This window comes from Elephantulus edwardii, unplaced genomic scaffold (assembly GCF_000299155.1).
Source record: "Elephantulus edwardii isolate Elephantulus edwardi_28Jun2011 unplaced genomic scaffold, EleEdw1.0 scaffold00141, whole genome shotgun sequence".
NCBI lineage: Eukaryota > Metazoa > Chordata > Mammalia > Macroscelidea > Macroscelididae > Elephantulus > Elephantulus edwardii.
The window spans coordinates 5715650-5721594 of NW_006399891.1; the positions used below are offsets into that span (position 1 = coordinate 5715650).

The window sequence follows — 5945 nt, forward strand, 5'->3', positions numbered from 1 at the left end:
GCTTTCAAAGGTTGGGGTTTTTTTTTGAGAAATAAACAATTTTCTTTTTTTCTTTCTCGCCCCCCCCCCCCTTCTGCTTTGGCTTCTCAGCACTCCAGTGCAATATTCAGAGTCTCTTCTTTTGTTTCTTTCTTTAGTATTATTTTTTTTTTTTGGACCATGTAAATTTATTGAATAAACCAATCCTGAACAAAGAGGAGAACCAGGTTCTGGGACACAGGTACTCGGTGAGGTGAGAGGGAGACATGGCGGGGTGGTGGGGGTGAGGTGTCACTTATAAAATTCATGCTCCTGCTCATCCTTCTTTATGACGGTCTTGTAAGCTTTCTCGAAGTCCTTGGCCAGAACAATGTAGCAGTTCTCACGGAGCGCCAACATTCCGCTCTCCTGACAGATGGAGTTGATATCAGCTCCAGAAATCTTATCTGGTTGGGCCACATAGTCTTCCAGGTCAACCTCTTCAGAAAGATTCATCTTGCTGGTGATTGTGGAGAAAATCAACCTCTTCTGGCTCCGGTCAGGGAGAGGAAACTCAATCTTCTGGTCCGGGCGTCCTGGCCTCAGCAAGGCAGGGTCCAGGGTGTCTGCTCTGTTTGTGGCCATGATCATCTTAACAATGACATTTTGATCAAATCCATCCATTTGATTCAGCAGCTCTAGCAGGATCCTCTGCACCTCCCTGTCAGCCCCTGTCTGTGCATCGAATCTCTTGGTGGGGATGGCGTCTATCTCGTCTATGAAGATGATGGCCGGTGCGTTCTCCTTAGCCAGGCGAAAAACATCCCGGACCATGCGGGGGTCCTCTCCCAGGTACTTCTACACAAATTCTGAGCCCACAACCCGGATGAATGCAGCTGTTCTGTGATGTGCCACAGCCTTTGCCATCATGGTCTTCCTGCAGCCGGGTGGGCCATGCATGAGGACGCCTCTAGGAAGATCAATGCCGATCTGCTTGTACAGCTCGAAGTGAGTAGGAGCTCCACGGCTTCACGCACCTCCTGCTTCTGGATGTCCATACCCCCAATGTCTGCATACATCACATCTGGCTTCTGGTCTGATGTGAGCATCATGATGCTGCTGTCAGCCTCAGGAGGCAGCACGCCCACCAGGACGTTGCTGTGCTTGTGCAGGGCCACCGAGGCGTTGGGCTTCAGCAGCTCTCGATCGATGGTGCTCAGGATGCGCACATAGTAGTTGGAGCCTGTGGTGGAACCCACAATGGCTGTATTCTGGTCCACTGCCTCCAGAAACTGCCCAATGACCAGAGGGATGCTCTGGATCCGCTTCACTTCCTCCTGTGCATGGAGGAGTTCCTTCTTCAGGTTCTTCTGCTCATCCTTGATGTATTCCTCCTGCACCTCCAAGAATTCCAGCTCTTGTTGCAGCTTCTTATAGCGGCTGTATAGGTCCTCAAGGTCCTCGGGTTCAGGGCCCAGGAAGGACAGGCCAGTCTGGGGCCTGGATACAGTGCTGGAATCTCATCCTGAGTTTTCTCCACCAAAATGCCTATCTCCTCCATAGTGACTAAGCCCGCTACTGTTCAGAGTCTCTTCTGACATCCATTTTGGTCTTTTCTTCCTCCTCTGTCTTTGTAATGACCTTTTGCACTCTTTCAGGATGATACTCTTGATATCCTCCCACAACTCCTCTTGTCTTCTCTCATTGGTGTTCAAGGCCTCAAACCCGTTCCTGAGATGGTTCTGAAATTCAGGTGGGATAGACTCAAGGTCATATTTTGGCTCCCATGGATTTGATTTCATTTTCCTTAGCTTCAGCTTGAATTTGCATATAAGTAGTTGGTGGTCTATTCCACAATCAGCACCTGCCCTACTTTTCATAGCTGATATTGAGCTTCTCCAGAGGTTCTTGCCACAGATGTAATCAATCTGATTCTTATACATACCATCAGGTGTATAATCTGCATTTCTATTTCTTATAAAATGTATTTGCAATGAATAAGTCATTGATTATGAAAAATTCAATCATTCGATCTCCAGCTTCATTTCCGTCACTGAGTCCATGTTTTCCGACTACGGATTCTTCTTCTCTATTCCCAACTTTTGCATTCCAGTCATCCATTATTATTAATGCATCTTGATTGCATGTTCAATCGATCTCTGATGGTCAAAGTTGGTAGAAATCTTCTATTTCCTCTTCTTGGGCTCTGGTTGTTGGTGCATATATCTGAATGATCATGGTATTCACTGGACTTATTTGTATGCATATGGATATTATCCTGTCACTCACAATATTGTATTTCAAGATGGATCTAGAAATGACTTTTTAACTATGAAAGCAACCCCATTTTTCCTCACACTTTCATCTTCGGAGTAATACATAATATGATCATCTGACTCAAAATGCCCCATGTCAGTCCATCTCATCTCACCAATACCTAGCATGTCAATATTTATGGGTTCCATTTCTTCCTTAACAATATCTAATTTTTCTACATTCATGGTTCTCATATTCCATGTTCCAATCACTAGTGTCTGCTTACAACTATTACTCTTCCTTTGTATTTCCATACTTGTAAGCTCTGCCTCAGTTGCCCTGTTAGTCTACATGTGCTCTGTTATACATAGAGTTTTCAGAGGCCTGCTATTTTGAAAGTGGATGGCCAGTCCTTCTTCCTAGTCTGTCTTATTCTGAATGCTCAGATTTAGAGAAGTATCTGGCAGACAAGCATTTTATAGAGAAAAAGGGAAAAACATTTCCCTAATTGTGGAATTAACCATTAGTTTTGGTGTTGTCCCTGCCCTTGGCACAAATGTCTTAACCCTTTTATTTCCCTGCTCCATCATCCACCAGCATCCCCATCTACTCCAAAGTGGAAGCCAAAGCAGAAGGAAGAATTCAAGATACTAAAGAGCTGAACAGATTTTAAAAGGCAGCATGGGAAAACAAAGCAAAATATTACAATGAAATGGGCAAGGAGCTGGAGTCAGAAAATCAAAAGGGCTGAACTCACTCAGCATTTTTTAAGCTCAAGGAGCTGAAGAACAAATTCAAACCTCGAGTTTCTATAATTAGGGTTGCTTTAGACAGAATATGAAATGATCCAGGAGCTATTAAAAGAAAATGGAAAAAATAAACTGAGGCACTGTATTGAAAGGAATTGGCAGACACAGAAAAATTTCATGAAATAACATATAAGCAAGAGCCTATGGTGATGAAGGAAGAAGTTCAAGCTGCTTTGAAGGAATTAGCAAAAAATATGGCCCCAGAAATAGATGGTATACCAATTGACATATTTCAAATGACAGATGCTGCCTTTGATGTGCTCATCAAGTTGTGCCAAGAAATATGGAGGACAACCACTTGGCCAACTAACTGGAAGATATCTATATTTGTTCCCATTCCAAAGAAAGGTAACCCAACAGAGTGTGGAAATTACAGAACAATATCATTGATATCACATGCAAGCAAGATTCTGCTGAAGATTATAAAAAAAAAATGACTGGAACAGCATATCAGCAGAGAACTTCCAGAAGTCCAGACTAGGTTTAGAAAGGGTCATGGTACCAGCCATATTGTAGCTAATAATAGACGGAGCTTAACTGAAAGCAGGGAATACCAGAGGAATGTCTGTGTTTCATTGGTTATATAAAAGTGTTTGATTGTGTGGATCATAGCAAACTGTGGCTGACTCAGAGAAGAATGGGAATACAGAACAATTATTTCATCATGCTAGTGTGAAACCAATTCTTGGACCATGAGGCAGTCATCAGAACAGAGCAAGGAAACACTGCATGGTTCAAAATTGGGAAGGGTGTATGTCAGGGGTGTGCCCTATCTCTGTACTTTTTCAACCTATATGCAGGACAGATTATCTGGGAGGGTGGGCTGTGTGAGGAGAAGTGTGGCATCAGGATTAGGGGAAGATTCATCAACAATCTGCATTATGCAGATGACCCAACCCTGCTTGCTGAAACTGAGGAGGGTATGAAGGGCTTGCTGCAGAGGGTCAAGGACTATGGCCTTCAATATGAATTAAGGTTCAATATCAAGAAGACAAAGATTCGTACCACTGGGCCAATTGGCGGCATCAGGATGGATGGTGAAGAGATAGAGATTGTTCACAGCTTTAGTTTGTTTGGCTCCACAATCAACACTCTTGGCACCAGCAGCCAGGAAATTAAAAGGCATATTGCGATGGGAAAGTCTGCTGTTAGGGACTTCTCCAAAGTACTGAAGAGCAAAGGAGTCACTCTGGAGAATAATGTGCACCTGATATAGGTGATGATCTTTGCAATCACTTGGTATGCATCAGAGAGCTGAACAATGACTAGTAGGCAGGATAGAAGAAGAATTGATGCCTTTGAGCTGTGGTGCTGGAAAGTATCAAATGTACTATGGACTGCTAAGAAAATGAAAAGGTACATCCTGAGAGGGTTAAACCAGGCAGCTCCTTGGAGGGAAGGATTCTGAGGCTTTGTCTGACATATTTTGGACATGTTGCAAGGATGGACTGGTCCTTGGAGAAGGACAACATGCTTAGGAGGGTGGAGGGAAAGTACAGGAGGGGAAAACCCTCTATGATGTGGATTGATTCAGTGACTGGGGTAATCGGGATGGGTGAGTCAGAGGCAGTGTAATTGGCACAAGATAGAGCAGGGTTTAGGGCTGTTGAACATAGGGTGGCTATGTCAGAAATGACTTGACAGCACACAACAACCTGTCTTCTGAGGTACTTCTGGTTAGCATTCAGATGAATTCACTGTGTGCCATTTAGGGACTCCAGGAAATATTTGTAAATTAAAGTCATGTTATGACTAATTTTTTAAAAATCTGAAAAACATCTTTCTTTTAACTCCTCATTCCTGTCTTCTTTGCCTTCTATAATATATAAAGGGAGCTCTGGTGGTTAGCGGACAAAAAGAGCTGCACTGCCAACCCAAAGGCAGGTGGTTTGAATTCTTCAGCTGCTCCACTGGAGAAAGATGGACAGGGATAAAATCTCAGACTTCCAGTTCTAGTAATGTTGGCCTAGATTGTTCAGGCCAATTTTCCTGATAAAAACCACTAAAATGCTCATCAAGGTGCTGGATTTTCCTGAAGAGTTGTCAATAGAATAAGGAGATCTTTTGCGCTTTCTCTCTCTCCTCATCAGTGGATCTGAACTGCTTTTGGGTTAGCAGCATAATTTCCTACAGAACTATAAAACCTCCTTGCCATCAGATCAAAACCAACTTGTAGCTGACCCTCCCTCCCTCCCTCCAGTAGCTTTTCAAACCATAGAAATTGCATAGAAAAAGATTACCCATCTTTCTCTTGCAGAGCAACAGGTCTTACTTGAACTGCCTTTGAACTGTGTTTAGGTTGGCAGCACGACTCCTTACCCCCTAAGTCATCAGAGCTTACAGATACCACCAGTTGTTGTTATAGGTGTTGTCAAGTATGTCTTATAGTGCCCCTATGAATAACAGATCTGAACCCTATCCTATCCTGTGTCACTCTTTGACATCTTTGACACCATTGAGTCCATTGCTGCAGTCACTGTGTCAATCTCTCTGTTTGAGGGCCTTCCTCTCTTTCCCTGACCTCTCCACCTTTCCAAGCATGATGTCTTTCTTAAGAAATAGCCTCCAGACACCACCAAATTTATCCACAATAAGGAAAAATACAAGCGGAAGTGAAACCCAGGGAGATGAGTGGGACTCCTGACTCCTTAGTCAGAGTGGTCTTGAAGGCATTTACTGATATTGGCAAAGGTCCTTTCCTCTTATGGGATTTATAACTTCTGAAACCACACTGGAGTGTCAGCTATGAATCGGTTCTGACTCAACAATGCATACAGGAGAATCCTGGTGGCCTAGGGGATAAGAAGCTTGCCAGAAAACCAAAAAGGAAGCACTACCTCAACATTCCTCAAGCTAAAAGAATTAAAGAACAAATTCAAACCTTGAGTTGCAATACTGAAAGATACTATGGACAAAATCTTG

The 5945-nt window shown here is 43.4% G+C and overlaps 1 pseudogene; it reads right to left on the reverse strand.

The window, feature by feature from the left end:
- Window positions 1–270: 270 nt before the first annotated feature.
- Window positions 271–1519, reverse strand: LOC102875026 (annotated as a pseudogene).
- Between the last annotated feature and the right edge of the window lie 4426 nt (window positions 1520–5945).